Source organism: Aedes albopictus, chromosome 2 (assembly GCF_035046485.1).
Source record: "Aedes albopictus strain Foshan chromosome 2, AalbF5, whole genome shotgun sequence".
Lineage (NCBI taxonomy): Eukaryota > Metazoa > Arthropoda > Insecta > Diptera > Culicidae > Aedes > Aedes albopictus.
Genome location: NC_085137.1, coordinates 38,897,636 through 38,920,388, shown reverse-complemented (window position 1 = coordinate 38,920,388; position 22,753 = coordinate 38,897,636). Strand labels below are relative to the sequence as shown.

Below are 22,753 nucleotides of genomic sequence, written 5' to 3'. Positions count from 1 at the left end.
GTTTCAAGATAAAATTTCTTAAGGCCAATGAACTTACACAACACGACAAAAGGAATATCAACACTGATACTCAACTTGGACCACCTTGTATTTTTTTGTTTGCAAATTTTGAGCTGTTTAGGAACACTCATTTAAAATGGTTCTTCTGAGATCTCTCAATCTTCACAGAAGCACAGCTGACGCAATTCTTCATGCAATTCCTGTAGAAAAGTGAGAAAAACTTTGAAAAATAATTAATTATGAAAGCATTACCAACTATACTCATGGGTTTTTTGAGTATGTCTTCGTTACTATAAAAGTGTATATTGTTTCTATTGATATTGGGATTATACAAAGATAAGACAAAATGATCAGGACAGGCAAAATCTTCACCTTTCCCGAAAATCTTCAACTAGTTGTAACTTTTCGTAAAAGACATAGAAAATTTTCAAATTTTCACTGTTAACTGTTATACCAACAGTATACAGGTCGGACTCGATTATCCGGGTGACCTCAAAATTATTTCACCCCGGATAATCGAATCACCCGGATAATCGAGCCATGCTTCTTTTCTTTTATTTTTGATGTTCTTCAATCAAAAACTGTACCTTAAACATAAAAGCTAATATTCATGAGGTTGTAGTGCCTTAACTTAACGTCTGGTATTATTACAAGAAGGTTTTTTAAAAATGAAATTTTAGCAGAAAAATGTGAAAAAATAAAACCAATTTTCAAATAGGCTAAATCTTATTTACAGGTGTTGTATTTGATGTTTATCACATTTTTTGACATACTGTAATCTAAAAATTTTGTAAACAAAACAAAAACAAAGTTTTCCCCGGATAATCGAGCCATTTTTGCCGGATAATCGAGCCCCGGATAATCGGGCCCCCGGTTGATTGAACCCCCGGATAATCGAGTCCGACCTGTATTTATTTTATGGTTCAAATTTGGTTAAATTTGGACTATTGTATGTTAAGTTAGAGCGATTTTAGTAAAATGCATGATTATCAGATAATAAAATAAAAGTTTTTACTTCCATGACTCATATAATAAGCCTAAGAAAACAATTTTTTTTTTTATTTCTTTGTATTTGTGAATTTTAACTTAATGCTAATTCTTCACACTAAGAAAACAATTAAATAGCGATTGAATTATACTGGGACCAATCTTATACATTATTTTTACCTCCGACTTACCTGATTTGCCACAGGGATGTCAAAAATCGTTTTTTGCAGATGTCATAGGTATCTCAGCCAAGGGGCGAAGTTTGCGTGTTATTTATAGTAGATTACAAAAAAAATAGATATTTTTTCTGCTTATTTGCAAAAATGGAAGATTTCTCCAAATACTTCCAAAAGTCAACTTATCATATTTCCGCATAAGCCAAGAGCTCTTTATTTGAAACCCTCAAGTAGACATATTGTCACTATGAGGGGAACTCCAATTAATTGATCGGACGAAGTTAACTATCTTGGGCTCTTACTAGATAAAAACTTAACTTTTAAAAACCACATAGAAAGTATTCAAACTAAGTGCAATAAATAGGTGTTTATACCCACTTATTAATAGAAAATCAAAACTCAAAGAAATTTTCAGACCGGCCATGTTGTACACTGTCCCAATTTGGTCAAGCTGTTGCAATACCAGAAAGAAGCAACTTCAGAGGATTCAAAATAAAATTTTGAAAATGATTCTGTAGTTACCTCAATATTGAAACATTGGAACAGATGTCAACTAAAATCATTGCAAACTTTCGTCAAAAATCGTTGCAGTCTTCTATTGCTACAATAAGTTCTTTGTATAATTAGTTTAAGTTAGCTTAGGGTTACGATAAGTTAAAACAATGTATTTCTGACACGCAGGTGATAAATAAAGCCTGCAAAAAATCTTAACTGCTACAACAAATTAAATGTAATATGTTACTAATTAGTATTGATAATACCTTAATTTGTTTTACCAAATTTGGATGATAGTGTGTTATAATACACAAAACACCTAGATTAGGTTGAAGAATATAAAAATATTTAGATTATAAATAGAAAGATTATTTAAAAAAAAACGATTGAATTCGTTGTTTGTTTGTTTTCAAACTAATCTATTTTTTACATGAATTTCGTAACTTTATTAATTAATTTCGGCTGTTTTTGTTACTACCGTTCAGAACTTATTCATGATGTAGTCAAATGGAGGCGATTTGAGTGAACTAAATTTACACTCTCGAATTTGAAACGAGGTTGACGTTTAGGCTTATTTTTGACTATTATAAAAAAATCGACTTGCTAACATTCCTTGTTAACTGTTTCCTGTCCAACGTTTCCCGCAGACTGAATCAAATTTCATTTCATTTTTTTTCATTGAATCCAGAAATATGTATTTAAAACTGTTTGAAAACTTCTAATAATTATGCATTATACTAATTTTAATTTCATGTAGAATAGCACAATCATGCCCAAACTTGGACCACGAAGATACTGCTATTAAATGAACTAACAGTGGAACTTTGACAATGTTCGATACGCTTTTTCGAATAGTTTTAGCTAGTTGACATTTTAAGAAAAGTGAAATTTTGTTTTGTAGAATTATGCATATTGATTTCGGAAACATTAATAAGAAAATATTGTCTCTTTCGGTATTGACGAGTTCTTGGTTTTCTAAAGAAATAGAAATCGCTCGAGATATTAACAAAAGAAAAAAAGAATGTTAGATAAATTTTTGGACAAGTTTCTGATGATATCATTGATTCTTAGAAATCCTTATTTAAGTAGTTCTTGAAAAAAGTTCATGAGGGTTCGCTAGGAAAATATTGAAAAAAAATGGCACCATCATTCTGAGTTTTCGATTATGGTATTCGGAGTAGGGATGTAGTACCGGTAATACCGGTACCGAAAATACCGGTATTACCGACCAATTTTTGGTACCGAAATACCGGTACTGACTAAACCTTGGTACCGGTACTTTCGGTACTGTAAAATCTCTCCCGAAGTGCTGGAATCCTGTCATTAGTATAGCGAATATGCAATAGAAATAAACGAAAACATTTACTTTGACAATCAAATGTTTCATAAATGCAGCCTTACTGAAAATCCAGGATATGATTGGTTAAATGAACGTTGGTTTTTTGTGAATAGGTCAACTAGCTTAGAATAAAACTTGTAAAATTAGGGTTTCTTGTTATTTCTTCAGTTTTTAGAATCCGTTGATCACTGTCATCAAGGATTTTTTTTTTTTAATCTTCTTCTGTATTCACCTAGCAGCAGTTATCTATCTGATTTTGGTACATGTAAGGTTGATTTCGCTTCATTTTAGACAAACCAAGATATTGCCTGTGAAACTGAGCAGAAGCTAAACGATAGCTATAAAAACAGTTTCATACAACTCATTTCTTTCTATATTTTTTTTAAATTATCTATATTTTTTAATAATTTTGTATTTTTTGATTAAATTTTATGACATTCCTTAAAACCGGAATTCACAAATGTTACCAGGCATTTGTAGATTTTCTGTGCAAAATAGATTACTCTTCATTTTAGTGAAAATTTTCCAGTACCGGTATTTCACCGGTACTACCGGTACTGTAAGCCCCAGTACCGAAATACTGGTACTCATCAAAAGTGGTCGGTACTGCGACCCCTAATTCGGAGTCGCTACATTTATATCGATTTGTTAAGCATACAACCAGGTATTTTTCATTATTCTGGGTGTAGAACAAGCTCCATAATAAACATAACAGAGTTTTCTTCCACAACATGGAAACTACTCTGTAAATTCTCTTAAAATCGTAAAAAATAAAAAAATAAATCTGTTGTTAGTGTAACCGTAAACCGAGGGCAATTTGATCAGCGGAATGAAATTTATAATTACTGATTGTAATTTCATACTTAGCATTGTTATGATCTTAAACTTTTTACCTCATTTAGTTCATAGATGTGTAGAGGTGAGTGTAGACTAGGCCGTCCCTATTTATGCAAAAGTTAGAAATGTTGGAAGTTCAATATTGCAATACGATCGTTTAAGCTAAAAAACCATCATGCCAAAATTTAAAGCCCGTATCTCAAGGCTAAGTGGCCACGGGGCCTAAATTTCTCAAAAATTGTATGGGGTCAGAAAAATCATAAAAAAATTTCTACGAAAAAAATACACTATTCTACTAAAATCGGGCCAAAAATGTGTTCAGAATTGCGATATCTCTTAAAGCAATTTAATCGTTTCTGAGTTATTGGCGAAAAACTACCTAAAAATGAACATTTTGACCATTTTTTGAAATCCCTAAGGAAACCTGCCATATTTTGTCCGGTCAAAATTTTCAAAATTCAAATTTGCATTTTAATTGTCAAATTTACTTTTTTTTAGATTTAAAACGCGTTATTCGGGTTTAGAAGAGCAAAATTTAGCAGAGAAGGCAATTTTCCTTTCTAAAGGTGCCTCTAGATTGTTTGTCATGTATGACAAATATTTGTCGATGAATATATTTCTTGTTTGTTGATTTTTTTCTAAAAAAATCAACAAACAAGAAATATAAAACTCAACGGTGACCGAAACCCCATAAGTTTGTCAATGAAGTCCGACATTTATCCAAGGTTCTCGTTGTGCTGGTCATTTAATGAGTTTGTTTGGCCAAATTTTGTCACGTCTTATGGGACCTTAACCGATGCTTAATTGTGTGCTGATCAATTTTACCCCAAAGTTGCATTTTGATTTTTTTTTTATTTTTGGAGTAATTTAACTTAAAGTTTAAATTTGTTGAACAAAATTCTGTCACATGGTTTTATGGAGTTCCACTGGGTACTGATTTTACAGAAATTGTGTTGGCAATATTTGGATTCCTACTAATGTTATCCGCAAAAGTTGTTTTGAAGTGATCAATTTGACCCCAGATTGCGAAACCGGAAATATTCCGAAGAATACTATAACAGTTTGTATGAGAAAATATTGTTGGAAAAATTTTCAAAATCTCTACCAAAAATGTAATAGAATTCATCTTAGGCTATTGAATAAAATGCATATAGCAATTTCATTGAAAATTTAGTCCAAACTTCCGTTAAAATTAGTTGTATCGTTTATTCAGGGATTTGCTCTAGAACTTCAGAGGCTGTATTGTGAATATCCCTTCTGAAAATATTCAACACATTCCACAATACATTCCCCTTCGATGTTTTTTGTATCACTTCTGCTAGAACTCAAAAACTCCTTCTTGGAGAAGGTAGATTTTTATTTTACTTTTTACTAATTCGTCTATTTGGAAGAATCGAGTGAAGACTTTATTTAAAATTTCGTAAGTTACTTACTACAGCAGTTTGTAAAATGAAAACAATGAAATCTTCCGTAGTCAATCGAAAGTCTCTGAAATAAAGACAAATCAATCAATCAATCCGTAGTCAATCATGCACTAACTTCAATCTAACATATCTTTCTATGGAATGCTACAGAGAATCAGAGATGTTAGTATTCAGTATATTGAATACATAGCTCTTAGACTAACTTGTAGCATATTTCATTTTTGGTTTATTATAGAGGCTTTAAACCTTGAGGTTCATTGGCCTCTGAGCGCTTGTTTTAGGTCACCCAAAGCAAATACCACTTTTATTTTTTTTTCTGCTCTTGGTTGATGCGCTTTGATTTGGTAGTCCATCCATTTTCAACTTGCTAACCAAAAAAAATCAGGAAAAGTAAACTTATATGTTCAAATGTTGAAGAAATTTTTAGTTAAGAATACGTAGATGCTGAAGTTATGCTCCGCAAGTCATCAGAAAAACATTGAAACTCTCATTAAATTTAATAATACTGAATATTCGTTGATACCACTCTTATAAATCATATATAATTAAATAGTATAAAATGACACCTTCCAAATTCAGTGGTTTTTTCATCATCAAAAATAGAAAAGTGCTACAATTTAAAAATATATTGGGTAAGTATACCAATTATGGCTATAGTACCAATTATTCGCCATAGTTAATTTTCACCCTTTAACGATGTAAATCAACAAGAAAAATTTTGTGAACAACAGATCACGTTCACAAAAGATCGCGCTGCGGTGGAGGAGATCAGCTGAGATGGATCCGCAACCTTATTTTGGTCACTACAAAAGACCCGCGAATCAGTTAGCGATCCGGAGAAGACCACGGACCTGAAGACTAAGCCAAAAAGCAGTAAGCAGTAAAACGAAAATTGATCAGAAAGCTGAGCAAAATATCAGACGACACGGAGGACCTTGGCGCTGTGGTGGAGAACGAACTCTCTAGCATGAAGACCATCGAGGAAGCGGCATCAAAGATCGAATGAAATACTTTTTTGCCTTATATTTGTCTGCAACTGGGAACATTCATCCAGACGATTGGCACAGGAACAAGATAGCAAGGCGTGCGTGTGTGCTCCGACTGATATTGGTGAGATCTTTCCGATTCATTATTTGCCCATTAGATTGTTATATGCCCCTATATTTTATTACTATTCGCTATTTTCACCATCGTATCATCTATTGGAAGCCGTTTCAGTTCTGGACGCTTTCTAAGTTGATGATAGGACTCACCAAAATGCTTGCAAGGACTTGGCCAGGTGTGTGGAGATGAGTGGGTCTATGTTATTGTAGATAGTGGCGAAATTTGCAATAGAAATGGATATGCTCATCTTTGCAGCTCCATCCACGATTTGTGCAAGTATTCGTGCTATGCTATGCTATGCTAACAGATCACGTTCACAAAAGATAGTCGCACTCATTTAAACTCCACATTTTCCTCAAATCATGGTAGAAATAAATCATTTTCCTTAAAATTTCGGATTCCTTTTTTCGCCATAGTGTAACTGTTATGGCTAACATGCAAATAGTGCGAAAAGGAACTGAAGTTAAAAAATGTAACCATAACTGGTACAGGGTTCCTATCATTGGCACACGCTGTAATCAATACTAACAGTAGTTTTGGCTCCGTTTCTATATTTTTCCTGTAAAATATGGAAACTGTCTTTTAACTTATTGATGACATTCGTTGGTCTTCTCGTTATGTTTGTATAAATAGCTGTTCTTAGATAGTGCCATAATTTGTACACGCACCCTATATTTAAAAGTGTTCTTCACATAATTAAATGTCTCTAAGCTTGAGTATATCATTGTTAATCATCTTTAAATCTCAACTGTTGTCGTTTCTCATACGATATACGAATGCAAAATGGTCAATTGGCAAGGAAAGCTTACAGTAAATAAGTGTTAAAGTGCACATAGAACACTAAAGTTGGGAAGCAGAGACTGTTCCAGTTGAGTCGTTAGACATTACATAGAAAAAGTTATAGCCCTTCGAATGTTTTTCATTATTCTCATACAAATATCCAGATATAATGTGAACAGAAATTAAAAGCAGCTAGCAGTAGTTTGTAGCCGGAAGAATATACTCGATGCAAGGGCACGACAACGTTTTTTTTTGTACGCTCAAAATAAATCCTACTTCCACGGTAAGTTTCAATTTACACCTCCAAATTTGCAAACTACTCGTGCCTCAAATATACATATAGTAGTGTGAAAGTGAATCTTTCAACTAAGCTTGATAGTTATTCACTCGTTTTCACCTCGCTAGAAACAGCTTTGGAAGCATACACTTGTTCTCTGTAGTTTTATATAAATCACTTTTTCATTCACTTGATTGATGTTGTTTGTAAATGATCTTCACTGAAATTTTTTGCTATTTTCTTGATTTCTTTAACCCTCAGGAATCACCATTCCTCAAACTCAACACTAATTTCTTCTCTCATGTGAAAAATTCTCACGCCCCATCAACCGATCAATTGATCCGCGATACCGATATCCACCGAAACCACCGTTGGTAACCGTTCGCGACGAGCTTCCGACCTAAACTGGGAATGGGTTCCGGCCTCCGGAGACCACCAAACAAACTACTTACTGCCTAAAGTGTGACTAAGACACTCTAACTATACGTTAAACAATCGTTCGTCAACTCATATCGCATTCAGCTGATAGGGCCACGCTGTTTGTTGCCATATATACTTACAAATGAAAACTTCTATCTTTAAACTATTCATCACGGCGGCATGGGCTTGAGAGAAGCCCGGAGAGATGCGGGTACTTACGTTATTGCCCGGCGCGGCGTGGCGCTATTTCGACGGTGTAGCACATGAATGTGTGGACCTAAGGCGCACGTTGATTAGACACAAGCAGCAGCAAGCGGCGGGAACAATAACGCTCTGTCCACCCCAACCCAATCCACCGTTGCCGACGACATTCAAATTAACCGACCAACAGACAGGCAATGCTAAATATCGCCCAGTCAAGTTCACTCACACACTCCCTGACTGCTTCGAGAACTTAAGGAAGGAATCATGCCACCGAGTGCAAGTGCAAGTATGTACCTATAACATGTTTTTCTTACGGTTTATCAAAACATATCACAATTACAATTGAAAGTGTGTGCTGACTGTCGCGAGTTTTTCCCGAGACAATTTTCTGCTCGCACACCGCCCCGCTGAGTTGGTTCAGGCTGGGTGTAGAACGACGAACGGCCAGCACACGTTAATTTTTCCGGGCGAGGGGCCCGCAGATGCATAGTTTGGAAACATTGCGGAAAAAATCAAGATGCAACTAGAGGGAAATTCATTGACGAACATAACAAATCTATCAAGGTTTCTATGAAGATCTTGAGATACTTAGGAGAAAATAGTAAATGTCTTTAAATGCCATTAAATTGTATCAGCAAATGCAGACGGGATGTGTTTTCAAATCTGACTACCCCTCGCTCACTAGAAGCTTTCGTGTCGGGAGACTTCAACGAGCGCTCAGAATAGAAGCAGTCACGTACTTAGCAGGTTGATGAAAATTAAACTGCCATTCATAAGTGCTCGTTCAACTACCATACACCACCACCCGTTGGTCGTCGACGCACAGCGAAGTCGAAACCGCACATATGCCGTTTTCTGCCTTCATACCAAGGTAGGTACAATAAAGCGCCTATCCCATCCCCAGCCACAAAGACAATGCTGCCCATTCTGACGATGACGACGACCGACGACCGACCGCAGAGAGGCCCTTGGTCTTTTGATCAGCATCGCACGCGGTTTTTCATCCCGCGGTTGCCCGCCCGCAACAGAAGACATGTCACATTACGGTAGCTGGGTAGCTGCCTGCCACCTGCCGATACATGTCACATTGTCACATAATGTGTGAGCAGCGCGTTTTATGACCTTCTTTCAATTGTGGCTTGGAATATTTCTGAGGGTCATAAAATTACGTGAATCGTACATATGAGTGAGGACCACTGTCAAGGATGCTGCTGCTGACTAACGTCCTGACTGGTCTAGTGATGGAATTCGCATTCAATTTTGTGAGAAAGACAATAGGTTACTATTGCGAAACTGCAGCAAAACCGTGAGAACCAAATTGTTTACCGCTTTCGTGAATGATTGTCATCATCACGCTACAGGTTGTCTAATGTCTATACGCCGCTGCCGGTTGGTGGATGATAAGCGGAAACTCGTTCAGTTGAACGAAAGTGAATCACCATAAGGGTTCATTCACAAATTTCATAACGCCAAAATTGGCCTTTGCCGACACCCACCCACCCCTTCGTAACACTAATTATATGGGGAAAAAATTTATTTGTTCGGGCTGTAACACCATGAAGGTCACCCACCCACCCCCTCCAGCGTTATGACATTTGTGAACAAGCCCTAACGCCAGGTTCAAGCACGTGTGAAAAGGTGACGTGTTGAACGTTATTTGTTGTAGCTAGCAAGTCATTACCGAAGACTTTTAAATTAGTTCGAAACATTTGCATGAGCAGTTATGGTAGTTTAATAATTGTATGAATTTGTTAAGAAAACTGTTAGCTCCTCGTGATTTTGTAATTTACTGCCTTCAGCGTTTTTCTTTCAGCTGTTCGCAATGGTTGGATCCAAGAATAGCGATGAATTTCCAAAAATATCAGTGAACAGTCGTCAGGGTTCAGAATGTCATAATCAATAGCGAGTAGTGAGTAAGCAGTATGATAAACCCTACACAGGCACAAAATTTTTTGGGTAGGTCAGTCAGTACATTGTCCTATGATTTTACGGATGAAATTGTGTCAAACAACTTAAAAACATAACGCCCTTTCCCAATAAAGTAAATGTGTTGACGGTTTTCCGACTCCCATGACACGCTATCATTACTAAAAGTAAATCACACAAAAAAAGGGAAGGGCGCGGCAAGATGTGCACGGTGTGCCAAAAACCGTTATTAACAAATAAAAATGTCCACCCAAGTGGCACCCCGCATTCGAAAGATATGTTATTCTAATATCTCCTCTGAAAATTTGAAAATCTTTCATCGAGGGAAACTTAAGTTTTTGTGATTTGAAGATTTTGAGCCATTTCTATAGGATTTTCTTGTATGAGTAAATATGCACACACGGTGTGCCTGATACCACTATTAACAAATAAAAATGTACTCCAAACTCACACCCGGCGTTCGAAAGATATACTATTCTAGTATCTCCTCCGAAAATTTGAAAATGTTTTATCGAGGGAAACCAAAGTTTTTACTGTTTGAAGATTTTCATCTATTTTCATAGAATAAGTTCATATATGGTAATATTGTCATAGGATGTTTCATTGGCTCTTCAAATCATAAACAAATAGGGTCTTGTACCATTTGGGCAGGTGTACCTATTTTGGGCACTTGTCGTTATAACTAAGTCAATTTCAAACCGATTGATTTGGAATTTTGTATAGAGTTAGGCACGTACAGTATCTAACTCTGTACAAAAATTCAAATCAATCGGTTTGAAATTGACTTAGTTATAGCGGCAAGTGCCCAAAATAGGCGCACCTGCCCAAATGGTACAATACCCTACATATTAATAAGTTTTACAAACACCATTCCGAAGATACAACATTCAAACAACTTCTCTGAAAACTTGACAACATTTCATTGAAACGCTCGCAAATTACAGTGGTTTGAAAATATCATATCATATTTTGATAAAGTGTAATGAAAATGTGGTAACTTCATAGAATATTATTTCAATTTCTCGTGTTAATCATTCCTCGCAATGAATATATATTTTGTAAGCGATACTATTACAAAACTCAGTAAGTGTTTTTAACGTGTTTATAGATAAAGCGGTAGTATGCATATCTCCAATGAAATTGAAAGCTTAAAATTGTTGTTACTGATGATCATTCAAATGTAAAATTTCTAAATTCACGGAAGAGACGTTAGTAACATGACGTATAAAAGCTGGGTAGTAAAACGATTAGCATTTAGGTTTACTTTAAAAGCTTCAATATCTTAAACATTATACCAACGATTGACAAAGCTTCCTAGGAATACCAAAACATTGGGCTGTTAATTCAGTTTAACCATAGACTTAAACCAACATGTTTAACTCTCGTTTCACCATGAAATGTTTTCAAATTCACCGACAAGATACCAATATATTTATAACGTGCTTAAAAACAAAAAAAAACACTTTGAAAGTTTATGTAATCAAAGCTCACGGCGTGCCACTTTTTTATTTGTATTCGAGTAGCAGGTAGAACTATGAAATATTAAACTACGGTAATTGACATTCCTCTTAATGAAATGTTGCCAAATGTGGAGCGGACCTGGTGTGATGGTTAGAACACTTGACTATCACGCCGAAGACCTGGGATCGAATCCCACTCCCGACAAACTCACAAAATTTCAGTTCTTTCTTCGGAAGGGAAGTAAAGCGTGGGTCCCGAGATGAACTAGCCTAGGGCTAAAAATCTCGTTAATTCAGATAAAACAAAATGTTGCCAAATTTTCAGAGAAGTTGCTTGAATATTTATTGTACTTTTGGAATTTGTGAAACTCATGACGCCGTTCAACACTAGTTCGCGTCTGGGATGAGACAAAAAAATAGGGGTTTGGGACCCTAGAAACTCTAATGCGTATATCAGTTGAATACCTTAAGTTCTCAATTCAAACTTCGGTCTTTAACTGTGAAGTCCAATATTTTTTCGAAAATTCTTTCACTATGATACTTCTAGGGTTCCAAAACCCTGTTCTTTTTTTTTTTTTAATTTTGTTTAGCAGTGTTATTATTTGTTTAAGATATGAAGAACACCGCATATTCCCATATATGAGCTAATTCTATGAAAATATAGGGAAATCTTCAAACAGTAAAAACTTTGGTTTCCCTCGATAAAACATTTTCAAATTTTCGGAGGAGATATTAGAGTAGTATATCTTTCGAACGCCGAGTGTGAGTTTGGAGCACATTTTTGTTTGTTAATAGAGGTATCAGGCACACCGTGCGTGCATATTTACTCATATAAGAAAATCCTATAGAAATGGCTCAAAATCTTCAAATCACAAAAACTTTAGTTTCCCTCGATGAAAGATTTTCAAATTTTCAGATGAGATTTTTTTTTTCCTCCCCTGTTGGGGAATTTAAGCCACTGCGTCCAATAAGCTGAACTTTTGTGGCATAATGAAATGTGGCATTAATGAAATAATCCCAATGAATTAAACTTTTTTGGATTAGGATACAATAAGGAGGTCATTGTCATACAGGATCTCTAAAATTTTTGTCAAAATATTCATTGGTTACGTATATGGGATACCTTATAATTGTTAACAATTTCTAAATAAAATCAAGTTTTCCTATAATTTTCATAGCAAAATGAACTAAGATAAAAACTTTTAAACACATGGAAACCATGAAGAAATATGTACTCTTTAATACGCCCATGTTTGAAAAATATTTTAAAAATAATTTCAAATGTTTAGGAAACAAAAACTAAAAAAGGTGCTACATATTAAAAACCGTATTTAAGATAAATTAATAAAAAACTTAACACTGTTAGAACATTTTTCAAAACATTTTTTTGTCGATGAAGGCATATATACCTACCTTTATGATAGGTACAAATATTATGTACTTAAAAACAATTTCATGCTTAAAACATAATATTTTCTAAAAATTAGGCTGACACAAATTTCGATTTTCTCTAATGTCACCGCCCCCTCGGAAAATTTTGGTCGGAATTCGACATTTTGAGGGGGGACACAAATAAATTATTCAGGAAATTTAAACTTTTTAAAATGAAATTAGAGTCGTCGAGAAAATGTCTAAACAAATCCGATGAGTTTGACGATTTTGCCTAATTGTTTGGGTAATTTTGCATCAAATGCACTTATTATTTATAATCCTCCCCCTTAACGAGTCAACGAGTAAAGTGACAAAAGAAGAAAATGAGATTTGTTCCGGCCTTATCATTTGTCAAATAATTCAATTTTCACAAAATGTCTTTTAATTTATAATTTATAATTTTTTTTTTATAATTTATAATTTTTTTTTTCGTGCTTGTCCGACGAACCAACCAACTCCTGAAGACCTTATCCAGCCATAAAAGTATTATTTTGAAAATAAAATTTGATTGAATGTGATTGAAAGCAATTGAAAGAAAATTATATCCTTAAAAAACGGCCTCTGGCGCGTGGACGATTTCGACATCCATATGTTCAACGTTATATTTCCGAAGGTATTTGCATGGAATCAGTCTATGTTCCTTTGCCATTATAAGATTAGTGGCTCTACTATACTAAATATCCAATAGATACATGCGAGGTTAATCAGTTCGAAGTAGGGGAACGATGACTTTGAAAACTGTCGCATTTTTTTATGGGTCATACTGTAGGCATATTTACCTTACCGGTCAGACTAAGGCCTGAGTGATCTCTTCTGTAGGTAGGAGTCCTCTCCATTCTACTCGGTCCATGGCTGTGTGTCTTCCAACTCCAAAGGAACGTTGGTCTGCACGTAGAGTCCATGCTTCGTGCCCATAGAGGACTACCGGTCTAATCAGCATTTTGTAGATCATCTACTAGATAGTTAACTTCGTGTTACGGCGAACTTTGTTCGATCGTTCTGCGGAGTCCAAAGTAAGCACGATTTCCGGCCACAAAGCGCCACTGAATTTCTCTGCTGGTGTCGTTGTCGGCGGTCACCAGTGAGCCCAAGTACACGAATTCTTCAACCGCCTCGATTTCATCACCGTCGATATAAATTCGGGGTGGCTAGCGCGCTGATTCCTCCCTGGAGCCCTTTGCCATCAAAAACTTTATCTTCGACACATTAATGACTAAGGATGGGAACACTCACTTGCACAGAGTTACACTCACTTGCTGTTTTCTCGGCTCAGAAGCGTGCAATCAAGAAACGATGTATGAACGACTTTTGCCTTGTGGTTTTGTCTAAAAGTTTGCCGAATAGAGTAAGGGTCGCACATGCATACCGAAGTCGTCAGGGAGCTGCGAAGACAACTCTCCACGAGGTGAATGTAAATTACACTATTACTCTATTCGGCAAACTTTTAGACAACACCACAAGGCAAAAGTCGTTCATACATCGTTTCTTGATTGCACGCTTCTGAGCTGAGAAAATATCAAGTGAGTGTTACTCTTTGAAAGTGAGTGTTCCAATCCCTGTTAATGACTAATCCGATTCGCTTGATTTCATTCTTTAGTCGGATCTACGTTTCCGCCATCATCTCAAATTTTCGAGCTATAATATCAATATCATCAGCGAAACCAAGCAGCTGAACGGACTTCGTGAAAATCGTCCCACTCGTGTTTATCCTCGCTTTCCTTATTACACCCTCTAAAACGATGTTGAACAGCAAGCACGACAGACCATCACATTGCCATAACCCTCTGTGAGATTCGAAGGGACTCGAGAGTGTCACTGATACTCGAACTACACACATCACTCGATCCATCGTCGCCTTGATCAATCGTATCAGTTTATTCGGGAATCCGAACTCGTGCATACGCCGATTTAAAATCGATGAACAAGTAATGTATCGGCACGTTGTATTCGCGGCATTTCTGCAGCACCTGGCGGATGACGAAAATCTGGTCCGTTGTAGGGCGTTCACCCATGATTCCAGCCTGAACTCTCTTGCAATCGGTGGTAGATGGCGGCATAAAATTTGAGAGAGTATCTTGTAGGCAGCTGCCACTTCAGCGACCACGCTGATGGGGCTACCACCTTGGATCTAGCTGGGCGTGGTGCAGCATTTCTTACTTAGCCACTGGATGCCAGAATCTAGCTAAAGTCAGAAGGACAACCGTGTCCAGGCTGCACTACCAGCTAAGCACACAACTCTTAGTCTTTGTCATCGCTTGACCCGTGGAAGCATGAGGTAAGAACTTTTAAGGACCAGAGCTATGTAGAACGCTCTCCTTTTCGACTCATCGTTTTGCAACCCATGGTGTAATCGAATTATCGCTTTTCAGTCTAGATTCACCACATGGAACTGTTGCCTAGGAGCGTAAGCAATGGTCTTCCGGCGGAGCTTACCAAGAGAAACCTATTGTGAATTTAGCACTAAATTGGTGTCGGAAGTAAAACCATTGACTTCCGCTGCCTTTCGTATGCGTTATATATAATGTCGGAAGTAGTGCGCTGCATAGTAAATCTGATGTTATTCAGTGCACTGCTTCCGACGTTATGTTTCTAACAAATATTGCTACTCCGTGATTGACCAGAACAATCGAAGTTTCACAGGAACCAATGAATGTGAAAGCTTGAGACTAGCTAACCATTCTCAATGTGCACAATTCGAGAGTTCAACATTTTAAAGTCAATAACGGCGCCGGCCACGTCCTTACAGTCATTGGGAAAGGGAAGGAATGTTAGTTCGACATCCGTTGTTACTAGAAACCGTGGAATCCACAGCATCCCTACAGTTGTCACGGAAAGGAGTATTTGTTAGTAGGGTAGGGTAAGGTGTGGATCTATGTAGGAGCCACCTCTGGTAGGTGATATGATCCACTAGTTATAAGGAAATACACGTCGCGGTCTTAATCACGGATATAATTTATTTGGTCGCAATGGCTACCCCACTAGGTTGTCCCAAAATTGCACATGGTCGAAAAGCTTAAGGGCTCACCCTGCAAATGATAGCTAAGGGTGTTAGAAACAAACTTTTGTATGACGGCAACTTTCAGAAATGACGTTTAGAGGTCGCCCCGGCGAGATTTTTGAAAAATGGCCATTTTTCTTAATAAATTTCATACAAATATTTTTTACCGTACAAAAATTGGCAATACCCACTATTTTATATTTTTTACAGCTTGATATGGACCCAAACTACTTGGAAAAAATAATTAACGACATGTTTTGCAGGTAACTTTTTGATACTGAATTTTTGAATATACTAAAATTTGTCATTTTTTTATATACTTTGCATTTTATCCATAATAAAAAGAATCTGAATTTAATGCTAATTTAAAACAATTTCCATAAAAAGATCGGAAATTGTATGAGGAAAAACTTTGCCGAAGATAGCATTGCGTTTTTTCTATCCGTTTTAGAGTTATTCACGATTTACTATTTGGTGAAATTTGGATTTTTAGGTATTTAAAAAAATCACAAAAGAACTGCCCAAAAACACATACAAAGTAAAAAATCATGTATGCTCAACAAGTTTTTGTTTTGATTGTGTTTAGGAATTATGGTGGCATCATTTATTGAATTTTTATTTCCGTTGACAAATCCATTTTCTTTGATAAATAAAGGTACCTACTAGCGAGAAACTTTATCATTAGGTACCATTTTGAGATGCCTCCAGTGAATCAAAATTCAACCATCGCGCAACAATAATGACAATGTCGCAACCTGTATTTGTTGCGACAAACAAACCCATACGACATAAGTTTGTCCCAACTTGAAAATAATGGGATTAACATCGTACACCACGAGTTTAGAGATTTTTAAGCCTTGCATTGCGATTTTCGAACGGTAACTTCGAGTCGGTAAACACTGCAACTCTAGTGAAGCCCTATCATCAAACAGTTTCGACTTTGGGTTAGCAATAATGGATTATTCACGAGTTGAAAAATACGCAACAAATTCAGCTTCCGTTTTGTCTGTAACAAAAAATTTCGAGATCATGTCATTATCTGTTACCAGTAGGGGTAAAGAGTAATCGTCGCACCTTCTTTGTTGCTTGATTTGTGCCTCTTTTGTCTGACAATTCTCTTCACTGGATGCCTCAGTAGGCCATGGCATTTTTAACGGTTGTGTACTGACAATGGCTTATACGAGCATAATACACAATCAAATGCACGGCACTTTTTCTATACCATTTAGAAGGTGATACATTCCGCAACACATGCTGATTTTATTGTTCAATGATGTTGTTCTAATCGTTCAAAGACATGAGTAAAACGTTCTAGTAGTCCCTATCATTTTGATTAACATATAGAACGATAAAAATGACGTCACTTGTTTATGTCCAAAACTGTTGTTTACCAATAATGTATAGAATAGCCCATCTTGTTTTATTGTATGCCGTGTATGTGTTATGGTAATCAAATTGTTCTAACCTTGGATAACATTACGTTAACTCACTGGTTCATCTCATCCCACCCGTTTCAATTTGCTTCGGTGTATCTCATTTTCGGTGTTGATAAGATAGTTCAAAACAGTAGGTGTAAAAAAGACATGCCCTGCTTTTCAGAATGTATAGAATTGGAACTTAGTATCTAAAAATTGGTATTCTTACGTAAGATGTTCGTAATCGTGATTTGAATTTAACATGGATCAATGTATTCGCACTTTGCCATTGTTTCCTGGGCTGTTTCACTGGTCCAGGACTCATACGTCTTCATGTAGAAAAATAATTGAGAATATCGACAGGAAAGTAAGATAAACGCGAAAATATGGCTCAACATTTTGTGGAGAAAATCTTCAAAAAATCAGTAGGCTGTACGAAGCTTGTCAAGAGAGCTAGCTGTTTAAGAAATATTTGCTAGTTAATTTCTATATGAAGGGATTGAATAACAAAAAATAAAAATCAAATAATGTTGTCACCATAAATCCATAACACAATCAGGACAAAAACTTGTTGAGCATACGTGATTTTTTACTTTGTATGTGTTTTTGGGAAGTTCTTATGTGACATTTTTAGAAAAATACATAAAAATTCAAATTACACCAAATAGCAAATTGTGAATAACTCTAAAACGGATAGAAAAAACGCCATGCTATCTTCGGCAAAGTTTTTCCTCATAAAATTTCCGATCTTTATATGGAAATTGTTTTAAATTAGCATACGGTTCAGATACGTTTTATGATAGGTAAAAGGCACAGTATATCAAAAAATGACAAATTTTAGTATATTCAAAAATTCAGTATCAAAAAGTTACCTGCAAAACATGTCGTTAATTATTTTTTCCAAGTAGTTTGGATTCATATCAAGCTACAAAAAATATAAAATAGTAGGTATTGCCAATTTTTGTACGGTAAAAAATATTTGTATGAAATTTATTAAGAAAAATGGCCATTTTTCAAAAATTTCGTCGGGGCGACCTCTAAACGTCATTTCTGAAAGTTGCCGTCATACAAAAGTTTGTTTCTAACACCCTTAGCTTTCATTTGCAGGGTGAGCCCCCAAGCTTTTTGATCATGTGCAATTTTTGGGACAACCTACTACCCCACACAATAGTAAGAGAAATACGCATACGTCAATGGTCGTTCAATATCAAACGCGTCACCGTAAAAACCGATTGACCCACGAACATTGTTGCGCGATTTTGATCCCGGATTTCACACTCGCGCTTCCATCGCCCTACCGTGAAACGAATAAATTAAAAGTTATGGTAAGAGAAAACTGTATTTCATGAATCACTCTAACATAAAACTTAAAAAAAACTATAAGTTAGGAACCATAAGAGATAAAATAATGGTTCTTAGGCAAACTTGTACTAAATAAGTTCTTTTACAACTATGTAGAACATTTTGTAAACGTATATAAACTATTAAGAAGCAGATGTTTGAGTCAGTTGAACTAGGGGGACGACCCTAATTTCTCAGATGACAATGTCAAACCTTTTTGTCTTCTTAAATACGGCTCTGGACCCATTGCATTGTGGAATTGGTAAGGGGTCCACTTTTGGGCAAAAATGCCCTTTACTGGTTATACAACAAACCAATGTTTTGGTTCAAAACAATATGAAGAATCGTGCCTCGAAAGCAGTATGGACGTTTGCTGACGAAATTCATAGGATATACAGGGTGATTTCTGGACTTAAGGTAGCTAAGTCTTCAAAAATTATGAAAAAATGCCCAAGGAACATAGGGTTGGAAATCACTGCTAAGTGGGTTATTCACATTTTAATTTTTTTTAATTAGTTCATTTTTGAAACCCAATATCTTAGAAACTAAAGGTCGTACATTAAGCATTGATGCTCGAAATGAAAGCTTATGATCTTATCTTTCTTAGCTTTTCTGACGGGGATTTGGTAAAAACTGCATAAAAGGTTCAAATTTCAAAAAGTTTGCAAAGAGTGTCTAAAACTCAGTCTTTTTTAATTAAAAATTTCAAATGAATAAATAACTTCTGTTTAAAAAGTTCTTCTACAAAACATGCAAAAACTTGTTCTCTAAAAATGTTTCTTTGACAGCAAAACTCTATCTTTTGTAGATTAGCCAAAAAAAGATTTTAAAAATAACACTCCAAATTGCATAGACTTCATGCCAAAACAATGGTTATCACCCTATCAGTTCGCTTGTTCGTTTGTTGTTGCTCCACAGCATGAGGACGATGACAGCTGCTGGTGCTGTCGTTGCGAACAGAAAACGAGTTCGCTCTTTGTCGCGTCGCATCTCCGCCTGCGGAAGCATTCGAGGCGGAGTTTGGTATTCGTAAATCGTGTGATCATACTAATGTTATGCTCCTGCAAGCATTGGCTCAGGCCCGGAAAACGTTGCCAAGTTTTTCCAGCTAGAGCGATGAGTAATGGGTCGTTTCCTGAATTGTAGACAGCTTTAAGGTGGTGTGCTAGCGGTTGCTGCGAGATGCTGAACTTAATGCTGGTGGCCTTCAACTGATTAAAAACTGCTTGCAAAGCTAGGCCATGAAAATTGCCTCGATAGATGTTTCTGTTAGAATATGAACGTTTTAAAATTGTTTGAATAGTTGTGAACTTTTTCTATAGAGGAGTTAAATGAATTCTGATGAAAGTTTTGGCAGATTTTTCCGGGGCAGAACTCGAATAGAGCTAGTTTATTTTGCCCGACGTTTCTGCCATATTTCAAATCTTCCTTAGAGCAGTGCTGTCATGGTAAAATCAGTGCTGGTTACTCAAGGTTTACAAATTTCAGCGTTCCCTACACCAGTCCACCCTGAGGAAATGACTTCATGATTGCGCCTTTTAAGAATTTTCCGGGAAAACCCCTTCATGCATCATTATTCAACGATTTTTTTCTGTAATTTTCGAGCAAGGATTATTCTTGCTGAAATTCCTGAGTTTTGCAAGAATTCTCCTTGAAATTTCTAGTTTCCCATTAAAGTGCATTGCTATCAAATTTCTTTGAAAATTTCTCTAGAGATTCTTTCAGGAATCACCTCATGAATATTATTTAGCACTTCTTCAGGAGTTTCTCAAGAAATTTCTCAAAAAATAATGTTGAAACTGGTCCATGGATTTCCTCAAAAATTTCTTCCGAATTTATCCTGAAATTTTGGTATATGCTGTAGGAAATTCCTTCAAGGATTAATACAAGCTCATGCTCTGGAGGAATTACTCCAGACATATTGTCAGATGTTTTCCAATAGTTTTTTTGGCAATCCTCCGAAAATTCCTTCAGGAAATTTGTCCAGAAGTTTCTCCAAGAATTCCCCCGAATGTTTTTTTCAAAAAATTATTTTACAGAGATCCGAAGACTCTTTCAAAAATTCCTCTAGGTTTTTTTTAGAAATTCAGAATGTTTTACAGAAGCTTTTTTAGAAATTATTGCTTGAATTGCTTCAGAGGTTCCTTCAAGTGTTACTTCATTCATGTAAGGATTTTCTAGGACTTTTATATGGAAACTCTCAAAAGATGATTAAGGATGTTCCTCCATTGGATTTCTTCAGTCCTTCATGCAAGCGTTCTTTCAAATGCTTTTCTTCACTGGTTCTCTTAACAGTTCCTGCATAAATTACTCCAAATTAATTGCATAGCATTTTTCAAGGAATATTCACAGAAATTTGTCTATGAATATCTACGAAGAGTTCTTCAGTTCGTTCAGGTATTATTCCAAAGATTCCCTCAAAAATTGATTTCTTCAGTTGTTCTTTAAAGTATTCCTCCTGGATTTTTTTTTTAATTGTTTCTGCAAGATTTCCTTCAGATCATTTTTCCAAGTAGTAGTTGAAGGATTTGTGTGTGCAATACCTTCCAGAAATTTTATATTTTTTCTGAGAATATATCTAGGAGTTCTTACAAGGATTCATTCAGAGCATCCTCCAGGGATCCCTTAAAAATTTATTGAGAGATTTCTTCAAGATTTACACCAGTACTTTTAACCACATTTTCTACAGTCATTTTAAAGAGATTTTTTCAGAAATTCCTCTACGATTTTTTCCAGGAATATCTCCTCAATTTCTTCAGACATTTTTTCCTTGGGATGATTTGCAGAGTTCCATAACTCCATAACTCTCTTATTATTATTTTTTTTTTTCAATAATCTAGGGGTATCTTAAGGTATTTTTTAGGTAAATAAACAAGAATAGGCTATGATAACCATGATATAACCAAAACAAAAGGTCAAAACCTTATTGACGTTTATTAAAACCTCTACATGACCAATTGGTCATCAAAAAGTTACTTGGGTGGGCTGGGCATTCATTCAGGAATTGCTCAAAAGATAACTTCAGATATCGCTCTAGGAAGTTTTATCCAAAAAATCCTCGGAAAAAAATTTTAAGATTTTTTCCTAAGAGTTTGCAAAGGTATCTCCAAAAGTTTTATGGGATTTGTTAAGGCATTCCACCATGGATTTCTTGGAACGTGGGCTTCATGGCCGTGCGGCTCGAGGCGTCACGGTCATCTAGTCATTTTGTAAGCCTCGGAGTGTGGGTTCGATACCCGCTCCAGTCGGGGAAAACTTTTCGTCAAACGGAAGATTCTCGACTGGGCCACTGGGTGTTTCGTGTGATGTCCGTTGTCTAATGTTAGGGCATTTTCAGTCTGTACAACCTCTGGTTGAAGACGGTGTAGTGTCTTAAAAAATATTTGCAGGAATATATAAAAAAAAAAATCTGCAAGTATCTCTAAAAATCTGGAAACAGTGATCTTCACCCGACAAACGAGAGAAAGAGAGAGAAGAAGAGAGGCCAGGAGATATTTCTAATGAAACCGCAAGACCAATAGAAAAAATCTTTGTAGGAATTTCTCAAAGAAATTTCGGAGAAACCGTGGAAGAATTTCCAAAGCAATGTAGCAATTATATAGATTTTTAATAAGAATTTTTGATGACATCCATGACAGAACTATTGAAGAAATCCTTTGCAGAAGTTCCTGAAACAATCCTTAAAATTTATATGAAGATAAAAATATTTCCCCAAAGAAATGTCTGTCAGTTGAATATTGAGGAATGCACAGGAAAATTCTTGGAAAAGTTCTTTATTACAATTCTTGGAGGACTTTCTTAGAGGCAGCTAATTAATCGTCCCATAATAAATTAAAAATTTTCCATAAATAATTCGAAAATTGCCAATAAATAAATAGGGGTGGAAGCAATAATAAACTATAAAAGTTCCATAAACAATTCAAAAAGCGCATAAATAAATCAAAACTTCCCATAAATAATTGATTTTCGAGCAATAAAAAATGTCAGAATTTCCACAAATAAATCAACAATTGCAATAAAAAACTATATTTTTTCCAACAAAAAATATCGAACATACTACATAGAAAAACTGAAACTATTGTGCAAATTAACAGACAATCGCTTGCTGTCCGAACTCGCTAACGCTCGTCGGACTTTAA

The 22,753-nt window shown here is 35.8% G+C and overlaps 1 protein-coding gene across 1 annotated transcript in view; it reads right to left on the bottom strand.

The window, feature by feature from the left end:
• Positions 1–7,945, bottom strand: part of LOC109421171 (angiotensin-converting enzyme) — a 484,598-nt gene extending 476,653 nt beyond the window's left edge. The window contains exon 1 of the mRNA XM_062849491.1: positions 7,540–7,945. The gene's annotated coding sequence lies outside the window, so the exon portion shown is untranslated. The remainder of the gene's footprint in view (positions 1–7,539) is intronic.
• Positions 7,946–22,753: the final 14,808 nt, after the last annotated feature.